The sequence below is a fragment of the Anas acuta genome, chromosome 1 (assembly GCF_963932015.1).
Source record: "Anas acuta chromosome 1, bAnaAcu1.1, whole genome shotgun sequence".
NCBI classification, from domain to species: domain Eukaryota; kingdom Metazoa; phylum Chordata; class Aves; order Anseriformes; family Anatidae; genus Anas; species Anas acuta.
Window position 1 is genome coordinate 61,158,669 of NC_088979.1, and position 25,188 is coordinate 61,183,856.

General features: G+C 38.7%; 1 long non-coding RNA gene across 1 annotated transcript in view; it reads left to right on the forward strand.

Moving 5' to 3' along the window:
- LOC137850141 (uncharacterized) overlaps nucleotides 1-25,188 on the forward strand; it is a 54,181-nt gene that overhangs the window by 18,040 nt on the left and 10,953 nt on the right. The gene's annotated exons all lie outside the window — the stretch shown is intronic.

The following is a 25,188-nucleotide window of genomic DNA, read 5'->3' on the forward strand; positions in this document are numbered from 1 at the left end:
ATATAAATAAGTGGTGTGAACAAGAAAAAATAAGGGATGGAGAGAAGAGAGAAAAAAAGACAAAAATGACAGTGGGTTACCCAGCTGGACTCAGCTGGAGGCATGCACTCCTCTAGAGACCAGTACTAATTTTACATCCATCCATCCTGTCCACACATCTTTTCGTGGTGATAAACCGTAAGTGATATTTGAGAGCAGGTCTAAAAGAGGCAAGTGCAATTGATTACCAGCTCAGAAAAGCATTCTAAGTATAACAAGTAATGTGCAAGAAAGCACAGATTGTGTGGGAGGGTGGCACTGCTAACAGAGTGGAGACTGGGTAGCAGGAGAAGAGAAGATCAAGGACATACATAAAGATAAAGTGATGCAGTGCCTTAAATACAAGAATTTTAAAGCCTGTATGCTCAAGCAATGAAATGGCTTGTGTCATGTCTTGAGCAAAGAAAAGAAAAGAAAAAGAAAAGGTTGTTCCTGAAAGATAAAATACCAACTGCAAGTCAAAACCTATTTCTTCCAAACAGGGGCAATAAATTCCAAACACATCTAGAGAATTTGCTAAAACTAGAAAAAAAAAAAAAAAAAAAAAGTATGTTAATTTTCAAAGGTAAACTAGAAAAATGTGTAAAATGTGTATGTTAATTTTCAAAGGTAACTCCTCGTGTTCTTTTTTATGATTTTTTTTTTCCTTGAAATTTTCTATATGAATTTAAAAAGAGTACTCTGGGAAGAAGTACTTATGGTTTCTATGTGTATGAAGGGAGCTCAACAAGAGTTTATAAGCCCACTCAAGCCATAAATGGATCATCACACTAAGCATTCTCTAGGACATGGTTCTAGGACATGAGACAGGTGGTGTTTTCATGATACACTTACCAAATTAAACTTCATTCAAAGATACAGGCTGGAAGCAGCACCTTCATTGGATTCCCCATCCTGCAAGATCCTTAGACCATTAGTTTAATTCTCCATACAGGGAGATGACTTTAAAATCTTCAGTGGTACTGTCACAAGGTTAGTGTTGCACCCAGGTAATCAGCTGTGAGAACCAGATGCATAGTTCATATATGAACTTAGTGCTGTTCTTAGAGTGTTCTCAGCACATGTGCTCCCATCACTCAGTTCTTGACAGAAATTTATTCTGTAAAGATATTGGCCATAGAAATACTGCCATATGTTCTTATCACCCCTGATTTTGTTTGCTTGCCTGTGAATTCTTTGTGGACTAGTTTGTCCCCTCTGACCTTAAATGATACTTCAATTATATCAAGTCATTTATGTTAGAAAGATCCACCCTTTAATTTTTGTTTCCCATCCAATTTTGAACTTTGCTTTAGCTTTCGTCTAGATCAGTGGATCTCTTAAATATCGTCATTTCAATACCTTGAGGCAAGAGCTTCCTTTTCCAAAGTTTTTTCTCTCTCACTAGACCACCATTAAAGATTTAACATCCATCTGTCACTTCCAGCCTGTAGTGTATGTGCTGAGTCTCTGTCAACAAAGTGGAAAGCATGTTAAAAGAGGCATTCAGAACTGTAGCTCCACAATCCTTATTATCAGAGCCAATTCTGAAGTCACACTCACAGTTCCATCAGTTGACATATTTGATTCTTTTGCACTCCCTGCAAAAGTAACACCCCTGCCATGATGTCTTGAAATACTAAACCTAAGTCCTTTTTGTGGATTCAATGTTTGATGACCTTGTAAACCATGCATTCATTAGCAGAAATAATAATAATTATTTTTTTTTTTAAAGAAAAAATTACTACAGAAAACTTGCAAAAATACAGCAAACATAGTATAAACAGATCTGGACATAGGAAATCAATCTAAACTGACTTGTGTACAAACTGAAAATAGATTTGTCCTATAAAAGAGTACATTGATTTAAAATACTGAATTTCTTTCCATATCATTTGTGTACACTCACATAGTAAATTCCTGATCTGGTCTAAACTTCAGAAATATATTTCTGAATATTGTATATTTCTGAATATATAATCTGTATATTTACAGATTAGGAAAAGGAATTAGACTTCAAAACTGTTTAACTGAAGCACCACACATACAATGGTATGTAATATTTGGCATTCAGGCATAAGATTCAGTATTTCTGTTTTCTGTGTTCAAAGAAAAGTTAATGAGGATTTCTCATTATGAATGAGAGATTTCTTGAAGTTTAAATCTCCAGTAAAGTTAAGGGACTGTAAAGATTATCCAGTTCCAACCTCCCTGCCATGGGCAGGTAAACCTCTCACCAGACCAGGTTTCTCAAAGCTCCATCCAGCCTGGCCTTGAACACCTCCAGGGATGGGGCAGCCACAGCTTCTCTGGGAAACCTGTTCTGGTGCCTCACCATCCTCACAGTAAAGAATTTCTTCCTGTCTTATCCCTACACTCCCTGACAAGGAGTCACTCCCCAGCTTTCCTACAGGCCCCCTTTATGTTCTAGAAGGCCACTGTAAAGGCTGAAGGCCACAGAGCCTTCTCTTCTCTATGCTGAACAACCCCAACTCCCTCAGCCTGTCTTCATAGGAGAGGTTCTCCAGCCCCTTGAACATCTTCATCACCCTCCTCTGGACTCATTCTAATACATCCATGTCCTTCTTGTGCTGGGGGCCCTAGAGCTGAACATGATGCTACACATAGGGCCTCACAAGAGCAGATCAGAGGGGGAAACTCACCTCCCTTGACCTACTGGCTATGTTTCTTTTGATGCAGCCCAGGATGCACATTGACATCTCATGTTGAACTTTTTATCAACCAACACCCCCGGGTCCTTCTTGTCAGTTCTGCTGTCAATCCATTCCCTGCCCAGTCTGTATTTGTGCTTGGGATTACCCTCACCCAGATGCAAGACCTTGCACTTGGCCTTGTTGAACTTCATGAGGTTTGCACAGGCCCACCTCTCAAGCCTGTCCAGGTCCCTCTGGATGGTATCCCTTACCTCCACCATGTTGACCACACCACACAGCTTGGTGTCATCAGCAGACTTGCCAGGAGTGCAATCAATCCCACTGTCCATGTCACTGACAAAGATGTTAAACAGCGATTTAGGGCCTGTCATCTCTGAATAACAGCAGTGCATTGCAATGGGCATAATTCTACTGGAGTAAGTGGGCTTTGTCTCATCATCCATTCTTTTCATTCAGTTCATTTCTAACATCATTAGACACAGTCAGACTGAGATCTCCACCCAAGCAAGGATGAAGAACTTTTCAATATGTTACTCAAAAGAGAATGAAAATTCAAGGAGTGGATGGAGTTAAAGTGGAAAATTAAGAAATAACAGCCTAGCTGGGTGGGAGTATTATTACAAAAAAAAATTACTTTGAGACCTAGTGCAGGTGATGATGAAGTGGATGGACCTTGACCTTACCTTGAGTAAGGGCAAAGAAGCACATTTAAGACTATATTCTTCCTTTGTTATTGGCAACTTACTGCACGCATGACTTTGTTTGTACACATGAATAGTATAGCGTACTGTCTGGGATGGAGTTGGTCTGGATGCAAACCATTCCTGAGAGATTGCCTGGGCATTGAACTACTTGTGAAGGCAGTGAGTGATTGCTTTTGCATCACTTGTTTTTTGTCTTCTCTTTCCTTCACTCCTTAAAAGTTCTTTATTTCGACCCAAGCTTTCTTGTTTTTATTCTACCCATTCTCCCCCCTGTCTCACTGGGGAATAACGTGAGTTAAGGAGTGGTTGTATGGGGCTTCTCTACCAGCTGGGGTCAACATACCACACAGAGTGCAAGAATAATCTTGATCCTGTATAGAGAGAAATCTACTGATTTCTGTAACGGTTTTGCATATGCAAACACTGAGGGTGCTGTTCGCATTGTATGGTGCATGCATATATAAGGAGTAATTCTCTGTCACAAGAAATTGTCATGTGGAGTCTGATCATACCATGTATGTGTTGCATCTTCACTTGCAGTGAGTGAGCGTGAGTGTTAGCTGAGTCCTTGAGCTGACTCTGTGAAGATAGCCAGACTAGGAATTGTGCTATAGCAATAATACAAGCTGAGTTGACTTGTCATCCTTTCCCTTGTTGAAGCAGTAGTCTTTTATGACATGGTGAATCTATTCATTTACAAAACACAGAGCTGTGAATGAAATAGTATGGCGTTCTCAAAAGCTGCTGGCTTTGACGTGTGCACCAGACCAGATAAAATCATTGTGCCTAAGGGGAAACTTGTGTGGATTGTGCTCACAGTTGACAGATGATCCTTCCACAACTAGTATTAGTCTGAACTTTGGTCCTGTGCTTCTGCCACTGTCCATTTAATACAGACTTGTTACTAAGCTTACTGCTTCAGTGGCAAACTAGCACACAATCCATAGGAGAGTCTGGTTAAAAAACTACTCTGTCTTCATGTCTTCAGGCTGACAGGGACTGTGATTTTTATGTAAATGTTGCTGTTGGTAGCCAGAGAGAGGTCACAGCCTTTTGCTGCTGTTACATCTTCTTTAGATGCTGTGGAAAGCATGTGGGACGTAACACAAAAATAAGAGAAGAACATAGATGTCATGGGTAGGGATGGTGGAAGTTAGGCCTAGAAATTTTAGAAGAAGAATTTTAAAAAGTTCCTAAACTGTATTTCCTTGGGTCTGTTTTTCAGCTATTCATGTGTGATAAACTTCTGTGCACAGCAGGAGAGCACACTGGCAGTGCTAGTTGTTTAAATATAGAGTAGATAAACATGAAAATGCCTTTTTACTGCTTCTTACTCCACATCTACTGGCAACAGACACCCATCCCATTTCTGAACTCAAGAGAGAAAGCAATATATCACATCAATCAATAAAAACAAATCCACTGTAATCTTTGATAAATGGCAAATAACAGTAATCCTTGCTCTCTAAACCTGTTGTGAAATATCATCCATTAGTCTTCATAAAGTACATCGAGATACTCAAATTTAAAGGTACTACATGCTGTACAGGCAAAACATGATCAGTTTGAGTACAGCAGAAAAATGACCAATACAACTGATATCCCACATGTCTACAAGCACTGATCATGTGCTGGTCTGATTTTCATTTAGCTTATATTGGTGTTAATAAAAAATGACATGCATGGAGTCACAGTAGTTACAGTACAGTGATATATGTGATATAACAATTAAATGTGATACACTTCTTCATGTTTTAAAATTATAGTACCTATTTCAAGATATTATAAATCTATAGCTAGTTTTTCTGTAGAACATTTACAAATCTAATACAGTCAGGTCTGGTCCTTCAACAGTGTTATACCAACTGGCATAAGCTGAAGATCTGGCACAAAAGGAAATTGGGCACAGAGTATAATGAGATTATACATCATGATATAGATACTGTGATGAGATAAAATGACTGTAGTTTATTTTTTTGTGGAAAAAAAAAATCTTATAGAATTAAAAAAAAATATAAGAAAATTAACAGAGTAATTGCAATCTGCCTACCTAAACCCCTTTCCCTACCCAAGCACTTTAAACCTGTTAAAAGAAAAAGAAAAAGAAAAAGAAAAAAAAAAAAAAAAAGAGGAGGAAATCCAACTAGGGCATGTCAGCAACAATTTCCGAAGTGTTTTAAATATATTAGAAAGAATTATATATGTTCTGCCAGTTGACAGAAATTTGAATGTATAATTAACCAAATGAAAATCACACACACTACTTTTAAATTACACTATTTTATTCTCTTTTTCTTTATTCCTTCTCACTATTATTTTGTCTTCCTCTATTCTCTTCTAATACCCCTTCTCCTTCATTCACAGCTTTCTCTCTTGCCCATTTTTTTACCACTTCTCAACATCTGTAGTAAGAGTAACAAAAGATCCTAGGAAGAGCATAAGTGGGTTAGGGATTTTTTGAATCCTGAGCTTGAACCTGCAAAATGTTCCCATTGACTTGGGAAGAAGAAGCATCAGTCCTTGGAAAGACAGGCAGAACCTCTACTCCCGTGCTATTTTTCACTCTTTCTCTGTTTTGAAAAAAAATAATTAAGGAATGCTGACATGTGGCAAATCTAGTGCATCAAAGACGACATAAAATTTATCCTGTAGCTTTGTATGTCAAAGCATGCCCCGGCTTGAGAGGGTCCTTCAGATGATGCTCACTTACAGAGTTAAGCATCATTTACCATGGTCAAACTAAGCATTTTAATTTCGAAGTTGACTATCAAGTACTTGGCCAAATACATGTGTTTTGTTGACCAGGTTTTTGTTGACTAAAACAATTTGTACAGACCTGTGAAATATTAAGTCGTTTTCCTGCAAGTACAAATAACGAACAGATAGTAAGAAAACCCAGAAATTAACATGTGAGAGTGGTTTAATTAACATATCTAAATCCTTGTCATTTTAAATACAAAAGAGGTGTTGGTAACATTTTATTTTCTTTCCATATTTTTCTTCAGATATGACTGTCAACGTTAAATGATTTTTTTCCTCAATATGTAACAGAGTAGTCCAATCTGAACTTTTGGATTTCAGTGACTTTATAAGTAACCAAGCAATGTAATTGTTTGAATCATGCTTCATGCTTAACCTTTATTTACTATGTAGGTGTTGGTGCTCAAACTAGAAAGCTTTCTCCACATAGGAGAGAACGAATACATTCCATTTAATCTGGTTTCTGTTTCACAGGCCAAAACACTTGAGTTCTTTCCTATCTTATGGTCTTACTAATCAAAAGAAGACAGTGATTTCATGAGTAAATCCCTAATAGACCTGCAAAAATATGACTGTATTGATATTTAGTGATATTTTGGGGTAATCTTGCATAAAACACTAGGAAAATATATTGAATTTTTACTCTGAAAACACAGCAAAACTTTGATTGTTAAGGGAGAAAGAAAATGTGTATAACTTCTGGCATTACATGCTCATCTTTACATACTGTTTTGTTTTGCAGTGGAATTAGTTGACATAGTTTACATATCACACTAAATATCTAATTACATCCACATATGTATAATAACTAATTACCTCCCCTTTAATTTATTTTCCCTTGAGCAACTGAGATAATAATAGCATTTTTTTGGTATATTTTTTCAAGCTTTGTTAAAAATTTAAAGGCCCTTGGGCTATGCAAAAATTAGAGAATTACATTCATTTATTTCTGTCAAATTAAGAGCATTTGAAAGGATGACATTTCAGATCACCCTCACTGTATCTTTATTTTAATAAATGAAGTCTTATTTTTTTCTCCCTGATGAAATACATAAAAAGTGTACACTAGTGTCGTATATCTCCTGGGATACAACTGTGAAAGCCCATGCTTCTCAATTGAATTTTTGGCTGTAATACGGACAAGGTTGTCCTTACCAGTAGGTGAAGACAGGACCACAATCACATTCAACTTCTTTATAGAAGTACATGTGGTTGGCTCACTGCCCCATTTTCACAGAAGCAAAAGAGAAACTGCTGGTTTGGAAAAACCTTTGGAGGAAAAGCCAGTGCCACAAATCAGGGTGTGACTGTGCTTCTGCTGTCTTACTCTGATCTCTGTAATTTCTTATACAAATACACTGATTGGCCTGTACAGAGGTGAGAAAATAAAAAAAAAAAAAATACAAAAACAAACAAACAAACAAAAATCACAACAAACTGTGCTCATATCTCTTCATCTCTGCAGTCTGACTCACCTTATTACACACAAGATGCAAGATGAAGATGAACCAAGCAGGTCATTCACTAACACCTCAGCACTTTATCTGAAATTACAATTCTAAGTAACTTATTCAAACCACACACTTCTAATGTGTTTTCGCATATGGGAAAATGAGATCCTCTCTGATGTCCTAAGTTAATCTTTATTCCTTAGAAGCCAATAAACTGTACCTCAAAATGGAGTTTTCCAGATGAAAATTAACATGACAGATTCATTTCACTTGCAACTTTTGTCCTGCTTCCTATAGCTGCCATTGTTATTCATTGATACATTACAGTATCATGGAATGTCCTGAGTTGGAAGGGTCCCACAAGGACCATCAAGTCCAACTGTTGGCTAGATACAGGTCCACCTCCAGAGCTTTGTCCAAAGGCTCCTTCAACTCTGGTAGGCTTGGTGCTGTGACCACTGCCCTGGGCAGCCTGTCCCAGTGCCCGACCACCCTCTGGGTGCAGACCCTTTCCCTAACCCCCAGCCTGACCCTCCCCTGTCCCAGCTCCATGCCATTCCCTCAGGTCCTGTCGCTGTCCCCAGAGAGCAGAGCTCAGCGCCTGCCCCTCCGCTCCCTTCAAGAGGGAGCTGCAGGCCGCCATGAGGCCTCCCCTCAGCCTGCTCTGCTCTGTCCTGAGCAAACCAAGGCCGCTCAGAGAAGAACAGGACAATCCCTTCCCTTGACTGGCTAGTAGTGCTATGACTGATACACCCCAATATATACTTGGCTCTTTTGGCTGCCAAGGTACACTTTTGAGTCATAGTCAACTTGTCGTCGACCAGAATCCCTAGTGTTTTAGAGCCAGGGAAAAGAGCATGCCTGTGGCAGTGCTCCTGATTGTATGAACCATACATGAAGAATAGTTTCTTGTGTTAGTAGCTTATTTTCTAGGAGTACTAAGGAGTCCTGTACCACTTAGGGTGCCGATGGTGAGAAATAAGTGTTATATTGCACAGACACATTCATACACATTCATATTTGTATATAAGTCTTATAAAGCCAGGATCAGCTCTGTTTTCCAGGGAAGCAGGTAGCAAAACACACAATGATTTCCATGAGCACATGTTCAGGTTCCATGTGATTTTTTACAAATCAGTTCAGCATGTTCAAACACATCTCAAAATAATCTAATTGCTCTGTAATTCCTTACAACCAAATGTTACCTTAAGTGCATAGCTCATATTTACAGTATGTTACAGGGCCTTAATTTCCTTTAGAGCTGTGACTTTCAGAGTGACAAGGCACATCTTGTTTTGGTACACTGGTACATTTGCCATGAGATAAATGCCCCCCTGCATTTATAGCAAAATGGCAACTCTTTTCCAGACTAGCTATTCAGAAGAAAAATTGCAAGATGGCAGAAGAGCTACTGGCATATATTCTCACTGAAGGAAAATTAATTTCCCTTGTCTAATTTGGGAGATGTTGTTTTAACAGCTTTATATAGCAAAACTCCATTCACTACTGATCCTAGCAGATGAAACAATAAAAATACTTAAAACAAACCAAGCATTCAATCTCTTGAAATAACCTTTTGCATTCAAAGATAAAAGAATAAGGAACTGGCTATTTGCCAAATGGGGGAAAAAAAAGAAAAAAAAAAAAAAAAAAAGAAGAACCGCAGCTGACAATGTATATACTCCTTTCAAGCTCTGTAGTAAGTCAGGGTCATACCATTAATTATAGATGACAGCGTGAGGTTTAAAAACAAATGGTTTCAACCTCTCCTTTAGGTTGAAGTAAAGCAAATGTTTCATTATCAGAGATCACTACTCCAGGATGTTCTAGAAGGGTTAAAACGATCAAAAACTGAAAGTGGGTGGTCTTTCAGGGAAAAGGTGGTTCTTGACACTCAGTGACAGGAACAGTCTTCAGGCTTAAGGATACCCTACTGACAGCATCATTTATGTTGTTAACTGCTCTGTATTTAGTGGGAAGCAAGACTGATAGCAGCACTTTTTTTTATTTATTTTCTGAAATATTGAATATGACACAGATTCTGAATATTCCTCCTCTACTCTGTGTCTTTATGTGGCCATTTGAATTTACTTTACAAATAGTGGACTAAATAAACATAAATTATTATTATTATTATTTTTATTTTTTGCGTTACATACCTTTTTTTCCTAAACCTAGGATTCTGACTCAATTATCAAAACACAGGACATAATAATGCCCTTTGAGATGCTCTGTGATCTATCTGCATTGGGCTGGAGGTTACAGATCCCATCCAGTTCTGGTCTGGCAGACCATGCAGGAAGGTCTACCATGCAGGCAGGCTACCTTGGGTGTCTCAAGTGCAACTACATACTTGTGTTTGGATCACTGAATCAAGGTCTAGAAGTCTACACAAGACACAAAGGAGTGGAAAATCACCCACCTTGTTCCACTGTGGGTATACTCTAAGAGCTATATGAATTCATTTGCAGTTGTAATTCAGATTCTATTCTCAAAATTGATGGCATAAAGAGATTTATGTCCTAAAAAGTTCTTAAAAGTAACAATTTTGAATAAATTGTCATGAAACAGTTATTTTACAGAAATACTTGGGTCTCATTCACTATAGTCCATTGCTTCCTCATGGTGTGAATTCTTCCAAATTATGAATTCATCATTAGGAGTGGATATATTCTATATGTCTTGCCCTCTACTACATGGAATTACTCCTGAAGTACACAGTGTAATAACTTGGGGAAATCAGTCCAAAGGAGGAGAGCAAAACTGTCTAAAAGCCTGCTCTCTCAGGCTCTCATGATTCACTTCTTTTTGGAACTCTTTATTATTATTTTTTATTATTATAATTTATTTTTTATATCCCTAAACAATCAACGTTTGTGAGTAAACTGTCTGCATTCTCAAATTTGACGTCAGATATACTAAGTAACTGCAGAATCTCCGTTCATTATTAAGAGACATATGAATTCTCCATGTGAAAACTTGCAGCCTTAGATGTTAATCAAGGGCCTGTTCAGATGAGCATATGCAGCATTATTAAAGAGGATCTGAAGTTTACCAGTCCTCAGGGAATTTTTGATGACTTCGTATGATTAGTCCACCCTACCGTGTGGAAAGAAGAGAAAGATCCTAGCTTTTGCTTTCCACAGAGACTAGAAAAAAAATAATTTATTCCTTGTTGTTGTGCAAGACCAGATATCACTGTAGATTTATCAACATGAAGACAGGATGCACAAGAAAACTTCCTAATAGTAGGATAGTAGAATTTCTAGGAATCCAATGAGAATATGGTTAATTGACTTATGTGGTTAAAAATGTAAACATAATTGACATCACAGTTCTTTTCTTCCTTTATCTGGGAAACCTTTACCATCTACCACTGTAGGTGACGAACTTAAAGAGGATAGTTTTCTTAGAAAATAATTATTTCCATCTACAATCTAGGCAGAGGTAGCATGAAAGTGTAGTGTACCTTTGAGAAATTAAGAAGTAGATGGCAGACATTAAGCCTTGATATAGCTGAATAGCACCAGCTTCAAATGGTTACATTTTGTTTTCTACACAACAGCTATGAGAATAAGGGAAGGAAGGGCTGCCAAAGATTTGTGAGCAGGGAAATAGAAGCTATCAAAACATTCTGAGCAGTTTTTTGGTTGCCAGGACACATGAGGAACACCTTCTTCACCTGCTTCGAGGAAGGGTGGGAGTTTCAGTTTTTGCTGTGCTCAGTGGATATTTTTGGCTGTGGAAGAGGGTATCAGACTACAGGAAGCATTGTAGCATTGTACATGGTCTGTGTGCTCTCATGAATTCTAAATGTTGTGGATCTTTGGACAGAAAGGCACAGACAATTTCAGCACCTGGGACTGCAGGAGCGAACGTTTTGTCTACTAGTGAGTAGGTATTTGCTGTGCAGGGTTTGTTGATGCCACAGCAGGGCTATTGCTGACAGGCAAAAATCCAAGTGCTCTGTAATTTCACAAATCATGACTTTATTGTCCTTAAAGCGCAATCAGTACAAACAGTGCCAAAACTTCAAACACCGAGTACATCTAGAACACTGAGAACTGCAAACAATAGGAGTTTAAATTAAAGGATGAAGGAGATCTAACACAATAGCTTGTAGCCAAAAAACGGTTCAGAGCTGAAGTGAACAAACATATTTCCTCCTGGTAGGCCACTTGAGAATCAGGATGGTAAAGCAGTTTTGGCACTAAGGTGTGGAGTATCCATAGCAGTGTGCCAAGGGTCTTACTGGATAACATTTTGCCCTAGGCAGGCAGTTTCTCCACTGTGTATAAAATGGAATTGGAGAACCTTGTGTTTGCCAAATCAGATTTAAAACATTTAGAAACGGAGTGACAAATACAAGACAGCAATGTCTTTTTTTTTTTTTTTGTCTTTTTGTCTTTATGTGCTGCAGCTTATTTTTATATCTCTTCTTATTTGTCCTCTTTCATTGAAAACAGCTGTTAATCCCCTAACAGGAAGATTTTTGTAACTGAGCTACCCAGTCAAGTTTTGCAGAAAATTTTAGTTAATCCACAAAAATTTCCCCTCCGTTCTTATTTTTTATGTCTCATATTCACAGGTGTTAGACAAAGGCTGACACTGGTGTTTTGAATGGGCAGAACATTTTACGTACAGATCCTGCAAGATGGGAAAATCAATAGAAATTTACTCTTTGAATGGTTTTCATGCCAGAAAATATAATTATCTTCATTTGATAGTTCAGGAGTGTCTTCAGAGTCTTTTAGTCTAAGACCCTGAAGAAGATACCGTCTTATCCACCACTCATTCATTTTATATTCCTTATGTTTTCACATTGCATTCAGAGTTTGCTATTAGAGTATCAGAGTTACTAGCAGGTTGCTGCTGCATCCTCTTTCTTCCAGTGGGGTCTGAGGCCTGTAACTGCATGTCTATAAATAATGCCTTCCTTAAACAGGTGAAGCTGTAGAGGGAGTTCTGATGAAACCAGGTGAAAGACTTCCCCAGGGAATCCTGATATTTGAGAGTAACCTCTGTGATAATATAGAGAGATAATGTCTAGGGAAAATCCAGCAAGATATGCACCACCGCTATTCATTAAAGTACTCTGGAAGATTTTAGCCATCTTTTTTTGGAATCAGAGAAATAAAACAGTAGCTCTATTTGCAGTAATGGAGTTCTACCAAGGTACTTTCTATGCCTCATTCTCTTCTGTGTCAACGGGTCTAAGTGCAGAGTCATGGAGTCAATAATGCTGCTTTGTAATTACTTTCAGGCAGTGTGCCCCTGTGTATGTGCATGCATCGTTATGTGTGTGTGTGTGTAATTATATTTGTGCCTTGCAAATTGTGCTGGGCAATATGTTGCATAACTTCTGCTTAGCATATTCCTACAAAATTTTTTTTTTTTTTTGAGAATGTGCAAACATGTTGACATAGGTTTTACTGATAATAAAAAAGAACATATCTATGCATGTTAAGCATGCAAAGATCGACCAAATTTTACTGAAACACATATTGATGAGGTTTGTACTGAAAACAAAATTCCATTCTAAAATCCATCCTGTTAGGAAGCTCATGCTCACTTTCTGAATTAATCCCCTTGGTGAGCAAACCACAGTGTGTATTTTGTACATGGTACAGAGTAAACCATTCTCAGATCACAAATGCTCTGTTCTGATAAGGGTGTTGGAACTTGTACAATGTAGAGGTGAAAAAAATGGGATTGCTCCAGAGGGAACAGGATACTCAGAGCTAGAGAAAAGGAGGCAAGGAACTGAATGGCAGGAATGAGCAGTCAGTAACACACAACTTTCACATTTTGCAATCATAGTGAAAAACTCTAAATCAACATCTATGATCATTATGCCAAGAGTGTGATTTCCTCATGGAAAAACAGAGCAAACCTCAGAGGAATTCACATGAAAGAACAGCTATTAGGCTTACCCACACAGAAGAAAGAAACCATCGATGTCACCTCTTGTATGGCAACGTGTAGTCAAGTCTGAACTGTTGAACAAATAAGTGTTAGAGCAGATTATCACAACAGACGATGACTATGCCAAAAATAATCTGGGGAAGTGCCTCAATGAAACAGCAAGGTATGTGAGGAGATGAGGAAAATAAGGTGAAACCAAAGAATCTAAGTTAGTGCTAACAGGGACTCTGCCTGTACTGAGGGACCAAGGAATGAGTCCCGGTTCCAAGGTCACTTTGGCTGCATCCCAAATTCCTGTCAGGATAAGATTTGATTGTGTGTCATTTGCCCTACAGTGCTCTGGCTTCCCTGTGAAGAAAACCCTGGTATGCAGGCAGCTAGGGAGACACAAAGCACAGTCAGAAGGAAAAGGAGAACTGATGTATGAGGACTACTTGACCTGCAGCTTTGGTCTGATCCAGTGGCATTTGAGATAAATGCTGTTAACTTTCTGCAAATGGATTCACTTTATGGAAACCTCAATCTCTCTGTCAGTGGGAGTTATGAGCAGAGCTATTAATAGCAAGTTATCAATAAAGGAATGATCTGCTGGCTGGTTTGATTACAACATTTCCATTGTATACTAATTATATTTATTACAGATATGTGATTTTTATGTATTTATTGGGCTTCGAAGTTTAACCCATTGACAATAGTCTTGACAAATAAGATGAAGTAAATATGGACACCTAATAGTTTTGAGATGATCCTTAAATTATGACTGTTTAGGATAATATGCTTAGAAGATGATCACGATGATGTCAACATGTGATATGTCATCCCACAGAAGTGCATATGTTTAATGAGCAAAATGGTGGTTATATCTCACATTCACCCTCTATAACTTTTTGGCTCCAAACAGTATATTTGTCTGTCTGAAAATTTCAAAATAATTGTGCAAAATTGTTCCATCCAGAAATATTGGGCCTGGTTCTTATTACATTGTAGTTTTGGTGTTGGATGATAGCTATCAAATTACTGGTGACATGTTCCTATTCTAAGTAACATTTTACATATTGAAGACAACAAGAGTACATCTGAGCCCTGTACAAAGAAAGGCATCTAACTTCCTTCCTGATGCCAGCTGGGATTGTAGCATTACATTAGTTTTGCTAAAGATTAGAGTAACAAGCTATAAATAAGTAATTTAAGAACAATGGTTACATACTTCAGTAAAGTTACTTGATATGGAGGCATGGCTATCTCTATTTGCTGGCAAAAAGAAAATAAATAAATAAATAAAATTTTATTGCACGTATTGCAATAAATGCAATTCCTTTAGAGATGTTTATTATTTAAGATTTGATTTTGAATAGAGAATTGAGAGTAGTGAAAACTGTAGGAAACTTTCAGTCAGTGATTCAAAGATATTTTGTGCTGCAGTGATCTTTTATAGCAAAAAGAACACCATGAAGCAAAATCCACTGCAGTCACTGGCAACTAAGATTAACAGCTCAGGTGTCAATTGCACTGCAGACACATTTTCACTTGGAGCTTGGCTGAATGCCCCAACTCATTTCACAAAACCTCTTGAACAGTAACATTCAACTTGTAACAACTTTCACCTTCTGTCCATCTGGACTGGATAAGACCCCGGGAAGGAAAAAAAAAAAAAAAAAAGTTTTAAAAACACTTCTGATCCTCTAAGCTGTTCGGCCCAAAAAGGGCCTCTTGCTGGATAAGTGAGGACATAACTGCACAGCCCATCTATTTAAAAAAAAGAAGATTCATTTTTTTACGTGATCACTTTTGCCATCCAATCCCTGCACCTCTGTTGTAAGCAAGCCTGCTTACAGTTGTGTCAGATGGAAATAATGCTGGAGAGCATTCAAAAGAAGCCGTGCATTAAATAAAATGAGGAAATGCTTCTAGAGGCATGCTCTAGACAACCTTACATGATTTAGATATTGGTTGTTGAAACTCATGACAAAAACCAAAATCCTCAGGCTGAGGCACAGCACACACTATCTGGCAAACCAGATAGATACGCTTGTAGTTTAGTCATTCAGCTTCTTTCTTCCACCTCCTCCCTGTGAATATTCATGTCTAGTCTTAGGCTTGCTTGCTGCCTTTTCACGTTCTTTCTGGTGGGTGCTGTGACTCACATTGCCTGCCTCAGACTCCTTTCTCCTTGTTCCCCCACAACTCCTCACGTAACCTCCCACATGTCAAACACACCTCCCTCCATTCATTTCCTATAGACTTCTGTGAGGAGTTGCTCGTGTTCTTTTTCTTCTTTTTCTTTTTTTTTTTTTTTTTTTTTTTTCTTTTGCAGAAGATACAACACCCCACAGAAACATCAAAACTTGCTGTCCTCATTCTCTGCTGAGCCATCTGTGATGTGGAGCTCCTCCCCAACTCACTTTACTCATCCTCTGCTATGACACAGCTCTCTCTGACCTCACTCCTCTCTCTGTAACAGCACCTACGTATTGATGCTGACGCAGTGCTTCTGACTCTCCTTCCTGTGACACAATCATCCAATGCTTAATCCCTTCTGAGTTAATTTTGTCATTCAGTGGTGCTGGCTCTGCTTAGCTGGAGAAGAAAGCACTCTTTTTTTTTTTTTTTTTTTTTCTCAGACAATGATCTTACTCCTCGCTTGCTCTCCATTTCATCCAAACTATGGATGTCCCATTCCTGGAAGTTTTCAAGACCAGGCTGGACAGGGCTTTGGGAAACCTGATCTAATGGGAGGTGTCCCTGTCCATGGCAGGGGGCTTGGAACTGGGTCAACTTTTGGGGTCCCATCCATCCCAAACCGCTCTACGACTCTGTGATATTGGGGAGTTTGCTAGGGACATGAGTGGGACAGGTGTGCAGAGTGATACTGAGCTTCTGGCTGTGACCAGAATTCAGAAACTGTGTTGGAGTATCTGCTACCATATCCTCTGCAGACACTGTCGACATATGTCAGCAGCAATCTGGTCACTGATCAGAGGATTACATTGTGACCCTAAACACATAATTTGTGCTGAAGTTCAGGATAGGAGATAGTTCTGGGGCAATCTTAAAAAAAAAAAAATAGATAGAAAAAAGTAGTTATGAAAACACTCAGTTAGTGCAGTGTTGTGAGTACTTTCTTCATAAAATCTTTTCTTCTATATAAAAGGCTGAACTCAAAGCTCCGTGAATCAAAAGTAACTTTCTGGAGAAAACTGAGCTATTCCAATGTCACTGAGGTCAAAAATAACCACCGGTCACTGTCTTAAGAGAAATGATCCAAACTCATACAGAAAGAGACAAGCAGTTAAAAGATGAAACTGGGAGAAAGTGAAAAAAAAAAAAAAAAAAAAAAAAGGTGTCTGATTGCATGGATTTAGAACAATCCAAACAAATTTAAAACAAATTATTGTTGCTATTACATTATTACATTTTCAAAAATATTTTTAAAAAGTTTTTTGTTTGTTTGTTTTTAATCTATATTGATTTCAAGAACTTTGATTTGGTTAACAGTTTGTGTGTGGGACATTCTTGACAGCTCAGTCCCATTTAGGAAATGAAATAAATAGTAAATAGTAAATAGTCATATTTCTGTGAGATTTAGTTTTTTACATTAGTGCAAAGGACACCATTTGGTAAAATTGTCAACCCGCACCCTTGGTTTTCATGCTACATTTACATGTGCTTGTAGTTAATTGTATTTATAACTAGTCAAGGCACAAACATTTTTTAAAGCATGATTTCTTGAAGCAATTTCATTCTGGTTAATTCCAAGCTGTATTGTAAAGTGCTTGTTCCTGGGAACAGGCTACTAAAAACATACATATTCCATAACTCCTACACTTCATGCTATAAAAAGCTGCAGAGCAGCATCCATGTGATTTTATCCATTGGGATACTACAAGTGCTTGCCGAAATCTTGTATTCTATTTTTATTTAGATATCTCCATCAGGAAAGATTTGTATATTTTTTTCTACAATGTGGTACAACTTCTGTTGACCTTGAACTAACAAAAAATGCACCTCTTGTCCATGAGAAAGGAAACAGGACGAGACAGTTGCATAATGAGACCATATTTCTTCTGATTAAGTCAGTAGACTTTTATAGTCTGTCTCATCTGAGACAGGTGACTCCAGCTGCTGCGTGATTACAGAGCAATTCTCTGAATCGGGGTTCTGATAGATGCTAATGGTTAGGCATAGAGGGTCAGGCATTTCAGAGTAGAAATTAAAACAACTAGTGCTTTGAACAGGTAACTGCTATAAATGAACACTACACTTCCATCAAAAGTTAAAATGCACATTAATACGAAAAAGGCAATAAAGCTGGTGAGGGGTCTGGAGAACAGGTATTATGAGGAGCGGCTGAAGGAGCTGGGATTGTTCATCCTGGAGAAGAGGAGGCTCAGGGGCGACCTTATCACACTCTACAGGTACCTTAAAGGAGGCTGTAGAGAGGTTGGGGTTGGTCTGTTCTCCCACATGCCTGGCAACAGAATGAGGGGGAATGGGCTAAAGTTGCACCAGGGGAGATTTAGATTGGATATTAGGAAAAACTTCTTTACTGAAAGGGTTGTTAGGAATTGGAATGGGCTGCCCAGGGAAGTGGCTGAGTCACCATCCTTGAAGGTCTTTAAAAGACCTCACTAAGATGTAGAAAGACATCACTAAGATGTAGAGCTTAGTGATATGGTTTAGTGGAGGACTGGTTAGTGTTAGGTCAGAGGTTGGACCAGGTGATCTTGGAGGTCTCTTCTAACCTATACGATTCTGTGATTCTGTGAAAAGGCATGGAAAGTACTTAAATGCTTTACCTATCAGAACAACCATGAATATAGTTTAGAATTAGATAAAGTGAGACTAGGAAAAATCTATCAAATGAACAAGATTTAAATTGCTGAAGCAATCTAATCATTGGAGAAATGTTTGCAAAGCTACTAACTCCTGTAAGAGTTGCAAAAGAAGCTATTCCAGTCCTCTGAGTCCATTTACAGTCAAAAACAATTACTTGACAATGTGTTCCCTTAAAAGGTTGGCTACTTTCCATGTTTCAGGTAAATTTGTGCTTTATTATAGCTGCTTGGCAAAGTTTGCAAGCACCAAGTCAGCTTATATGAAAGTTCTCAAATAGTAACATTTTCTAACCCCCTACAACTTTATTTTTAAATGCTTGGTAGAAAATTTATGTGTGAAAAATAAAAGCTTAAGCAATCCCTATCCCATGGATTGTATAAACCCAGTCAAGTCAAAATGTTCTTATATTACTGCATTGTGTAGTTGTTCATTATGAGCTGACAGTCAAGGGTGTGTCTGATGATTGTTTGGGCTGTCTGTTAAGTTTACCCAATGTTCATCTGTTTAGTGGTATTTGATGCTCTTGGCTTGCCAATAGGTTATTATATGCATATATCTGAATGCCATTTATGAGAAGATGAACAGTACAAAATATGAATTGTGTTTTTACAAAGAAAATATTTAATTTATTCCTATTCAGATATAGTCATTTCCCTGAACAAAAATCCTTCACCTAACTTCTGTCAGTATCATCCTACAGATTCAGCTAATGCACTCAAGAAGGTCAATGGAAACCACCTGTACTAGTTAACTTGTGCTTTAAAAGCAGTATGATTCACTCCAATTTGTCACCTGAATAGATATATTGAGGCTTCAAAAAAGATGCTTGTAAATTCAATAGCTGTTCAGCCTGGAAGAAAGAATTTTAGGGAAAGAATCCATAAACGTTTAAAGTCTTCAATTTGGGGAAAAAAAAAAAAAAAAAAAAAAAAAAGGTATCGTCTAAGAGAATGTTTCAGAAAGAGTTTGAGGAGCAATGAGGATGGCAGCTAACACTTAGAAAGCCCAGTAAGCACGACCCAGTAGGTCAGAAATGAGTTGTAAATCCAATACTCTCCACCTCTGTACCTGAGATAAGAGCATCTCTTAGGACACACGTAACAAGGCAGTAAAGTGGCAGGAAAAATGGGTATCAATAACTGTTGGGACCAGCAGAAAGTGCAGTAGAAAGTAGTGGCCACAGCCACCTATGGTGAAGGTCTGATGTACCTGGGGCTGTAGCAGACATGCTCCAAGACATCTGCTGAGTCTATGCCCTCCAAGGAGGTGGGTGAACATGTAGCATGGAGTGGGTCACACCCTCAGATGCAGGACAGGATTGGACACTGTAGAGGTCAGCCAGGAATATCAAATTAAAAGCATATGGTACAATTCTTCCAGTGTTTCTTCCAATTCTTCCAGTTCCTCCAGACTGCCTCCAAAGGTCTCAACGGTGGGTTTGAATTCTGGTCAGGCTCACTTCTGGGGCTTTGTAGCCTAAGCTTCTATGTTGAAAAGCAGAGTAAACTTGCTTGTTCAAAGCTCCATGATACTGCAAGAAAATAGATATAGCTATGCAAGCTAGCGTTTCTTCAGTCACTGCAGTGGTTGCAGAGTAGGTGTGTTTTGGGGTGTCACTTTAAATTAGAGTTAATAAGAAGTTACCTGAGTGAACAAGGTGTGTCTGTGTATGTGTGTGTAAGAGGGTGTTTAAACAAGATACCCTGTACTATGAGATACATTTGTACCAGGGGAAATGGTGAAATTTTCACAGACAAGCTGTTTTTCTTGTTTTCTTAATTTTTTGAGTCTTGGCCATGCAACTGAAATGTTTCTTTAATTCATCTTTTGATGGATTAGCAGGTGGTTTGTTATCCTACTGGCATATGCTTAGGTCAGCACTAGTAAGCAATATTTAAGAATATTGATCTAGCTTTATCTATTCTTCAGAGTCCATTTATATTACTTCTGGTCTTTAAAAATAAAGTATTTCTGTATGAATCAATTACAGGAAAAGCGGAGGCTCTGTGCTTCTATCTGGACATCATGTGACCACATGAAAGAAATGATAATATTCCCTACTCACAGAATTAACTAGAAATGGCTCTGAGTCACACAGTCCTGGCACTTGCACAAATGTTCCCCAAATTAGGAAATATTCATACCCTGAATTTTCGTTCAGCCTGTTAGAAAGCTGTGAATCTCAGCTCTGGATCCAAATTTTACCAAGTTCCAGGAATGTTCAACCACGAGACATGGGGGTTGTGTTCAGGTTCATATCTAGAATTATTAAATATCTAATCTGGTTTCCTAATGAAGCAGAATTTACGTGATCAGACTGCCTGTCAGTCCATACCTAATAAATTCTGAATGAATTGGCCTATTGCAATCAATCTGGAGAGAGCAGTAGTTACCTCAGAAATAAGCACATACATACCAGTGTTATGAGTGCTGGATACTTCATAGAACATTTCCTACCCTGCTTGGAATTTAAGATGAAATAGGTACTTCTCTTGGTTGAAACGAGACCTAGATGCTTAATTACAGACATTAAGCAATCTGGGGAATTCAACTGCCTAGAGAACTTCTGTACTAAAAACCCTCCATGATTAGAGGTACGGGCACATTCAGAGCAAGGTAGCAGCCTAGGAAGAGCTAAAAGTATCTAAGTTTTGAATTCAGGTTGTTCTCAGGTGGGAATCTAATGAACTTTCAGTGGACATGATCTGAAGTTTTGGAGCTAAGGTTTAAAAGAAATCCAGGAAATATTCTAAACTACTGCTTACAGAAGAGGGAACAATTCCTATCTCACTATTGGTTGGTTTATGCGGTTTCATATGTTACAAGTTGAATATAGGTGTGTTAAGAGATACAGGTATGAGTTTATGACATAGAAAAATGTCGTTCCTCACAGAAAGCTGTGTAGAAGAATTCAATTCAATGAGATCATCATTTCTGCCTCTGAACAGTTTGTACCCTCAACACATAAGTATTACAACTCATATGTTCCATGTACAGACAGACTTTCTTTAGTTACACAATTATCATCATTATTGCACTTGAAAGCATAATAGCTTGTCCCAGTGAAATAAAACCCTAATATATATATATATATATATTAATCCCAGAGAAATGTAGAACTGGGAAAGGGAAAAGTCCTGTCAGTAGTAATATTTACAGAAGAAGCTTCATGAAGGCAAGAGTAAATACAGGGTGTTGACAGATAAAGATCTACTTATCAAAATAATACTGTTTGAAACAATAACCAGCATGGGAACATTTTAACATTCCAGTGAATTTACTAAAGCTCCATCTTTACTTTCCTGGTTTATAGCACAGGTGACTAATCTATTGCCTGCAGCCTAGTTTCTGCCTGCCCAAACAACTAATCTAGCCTTTAAGTAGTCATGCAGTTTACTGGGATGGATACTACTGTCCTAGTAGACTGTTTCTAGCCATTCTCTTTCTCAGGAGTCACTTAGCCTTATAGTTGTTCTGTGTCTAGATATGTTCACATGAAAGAAATTAGCTTGATATGTAACAGTATTTTTAGCCTGTATTTTTATATTAGGTAATACAGGCTCTGGGAGAATGTAGCGGGAGAAACTGTCTACCTAGCAAGAATTACCTCCTTGTATACTGAAGACTTTTGCATCAAGCTCATCAGTTCTCTGAAGGATTTCTGTATTTATCTTTTCAAATAGATCTGATTTTGGCCACAGCACCAGCATCAATATTGGGTTTCTATAATTGTATTCACTGGACCACTCAGTAACATCAGTGTTACAGCAGATTGTTGAAGTAGGTACTTGAATAATTGTCTCTGAGGTGCCTCTACTACCGGAAATGAACAGCAGTACAAGGGCTTTCCAAAACATGTCAAAACCATTCTCATTCATGATTTATTCAAAACTTTGGCCCAATCTTTCCAAAGCCCAGTAAAACATGAGCATTGGTTTCTTTTCACTTTCTAGGGAGGCATAGTAGTGGCATAAAAAGTTGTTACCTCACAGAGATGTGTTTCTAATAAATTGTACTTGCTGACTGACAGAAAAGCCTTCAGGCAGGCAAACATTGTGAGCTGACTAACACATCTGAGATTTGCTTGCCAAAACACAGGTATATTGTGCCATTTATGACATCTGAGGATATCCAAGGCAGCTGCATGGAACTAGAAGATATGATACAGAATATGAGGAAGATTCACACCCTTCAAAAATGGGTGGTTCCTATTAGACATGTAGGTAACCACATAGAATCATACATGTAGAATCACAGAATATCCCGAGTTGGAAGGGATCCATAAGGATCATCAAGTCCAACTCCTGGTACCACACAGGTCTACCCAAAAGTTTAGACTACGTGACTAAGTGCACAGTCCAATTGCTTTTTAAATTCAGACGGGCTTGGTGCAGTGACTTCTTCACTGGGCAGCCTGTCCCAGTGTGCAACCACTCTCTTGGTGAAGAACCTCTTCCTGATGTCAAGCCTAAACTTCCCCTGCCTCAGCTTAATGCCATTCCCACGGGTCCTATCATTGGTATTTACAGAGAATAGGTCACCTGCCTCTCTACTCCCCCTTGTGAGGAAGTTGTAGACCTCAATGAGGTCCCCCCTCAGCCTTCTCTTCTCCAAGCTGAACAGGCCCAGTGCCCTCAGCTGCTTCTCATATGTCTTCCCCTCTAGGCCCTTCACCATCTTTGTCTCCCTCTTCTAGACTCTCTCTAACAGTTTAATGTCCTTCGTGTACTGTGGTGCCCAGAACTGCACACAGTACTCCAGGTGAGGCCGCACCAGTAGAGTAGAGCGGGACAAAACCACATATAGGTACCTGGGTGTAGACAAACACGAGAGTGTGAATATGGTGTTGAATCTCCATTGTGTAGGCCTATTTTAGATACCTTCAGTGTAGCTATCCAGACACTCTTCATTTTAGCCTAAACACCTGCCTTCTGGAATCCTATCTGGGCTCCAGTTGTCTGTTCATGGAGGCACAAGACTCCTTTGGGACTTTTGTCATGCTTGCAGCCCCATATAGGTGTTTTGCATACTGCAGTGCATTTCAGGTGACACTGAACTTCAGTATTCATCTGACTGAACTGAATTCCTAAAACTACGTAAGAAGAATCCCAACTATGATTTCATATTTGAAATTCATGGTTTTGTAGAATGGAAGCATAATTTCCTCTAAGGCAGATGATATGTATAAATAAATGTATAAAAAATGTACTGCTAGTTATCTTTATATTGGATATCCTCCTCCCTTTGTGGCAGCTTTTTCTTTTTCATTTTTCTCTCCTCCACACCCCCCCTCCCCCCCCAGTGGTAGCTTATGAAATAAAAACTCCAACAATGAACAATAGACTTAATTTTGCAATGATGGTCTCTTAACCACCAGAATTTCTGCCACACCATCCAACTTTACAGTGTACTGAGCATTGCCAAGAGAAGTCTTCTGATGACGGCACGAGAAGCCATCAACAGGTTCTCCAGAGCCATTCAGTGAAAGTCCATATAGCTTTTTAATGGAGAATGTTGTCAACGATTAGATTATCTTGCATATACAAACCTGCAGAAGTTTCAACACCTTGTTTGTCAAAATGACAAATCATTGGTGGTTTTGATTTCAACAGTGGCACTTGACTAGTAGATGCCATAGAAGGCTGGGCCACAGAATGTTACTGAATCTACATTTGAAACTGAAAGGGTCTAATTATACTTTCCAAATGGTTAGTGTTTTATGAGGATTTATCAAGATTAATTATTGTGATTGTAAACAATTTGTCTTTGAATAATGTGAATATAAAGTGACTTCTTGAAATTCACACACTCTAATAAATAGAGGGGGGTCAGTGCCAGTTTTTGTTTGTATATTTGGAGCATTCATCAGTCACGTTACTGACATATAGTCAGTCCTCTGAAACACAACACAGCAAGTTCAGTTAAATTCAGACTGACAGCGTGAAAAGAAAGTTGGCAGAACACAGGGTCCCGTTGCTAAGCGATGCTTGGCAATACAACACACGCACATTATGGTGCTTGTGATGACACTATGAGGAGAGGAGATGTTTTCAATATAATGAAAATCCATCATTTCAGAGGAGTTAGGGAGGAGCAGTAGCCAACAGGGTGAATGGATGGGAGACGTGTCCATAGGGAACCACATTTTGCTGTTAGTTTCATTAGCGTGAATACATTAACTTCATGAAAGATACTCTGGATTAACTGAGGAATCACTGTAAAATGTTCCAGACACTATGCTGAAACTGCCTGTAATGTTTTGTGAAAAAAATAATCCACGTTTTTCACAATGCTTCCAGCTTGCTTCTATGTCACCCCGGGTCAGTGTGAAAATTACGGATAACTGCATCTGGTTGTGGATTTTACAGTTGCCATTGTGTGCCTTCAGGTGACTGCAGCCCTCAGCAGCATGCCCCATTCTTGAGCTGGACTCAGAACAGCAACACTGGGCTTTCCCTTCTCCATCATATTCACAAGCACATATTGCCCTTTGGGCCCAAGAGGGGAACAGCTCACAGAGGATATCCTGAGGCTGAGGAGATGGGGCAGAAAGTAGAGGAGACCTTTCTACCTCATGGTCCCCCCCGCAGAAGTCTGCCATATGATTTTTGTCTGTTGTGTCCTTCATCCACATTTTATGCGTGAACCTCAGTCAGTTATCTTCCAGGGGCTTCCAAAGCCAAGTTCACAGAGCAGATCCTCCTAGAACCTATGCTAAGGCACATGGAAAATAAGGAGGTGACTGGTGACAGCCAACATGGCTTTACTAAGGGCAGATCATGCCTGACCTCCTGCTTCCCCTCTCTTCTCTATCTTACT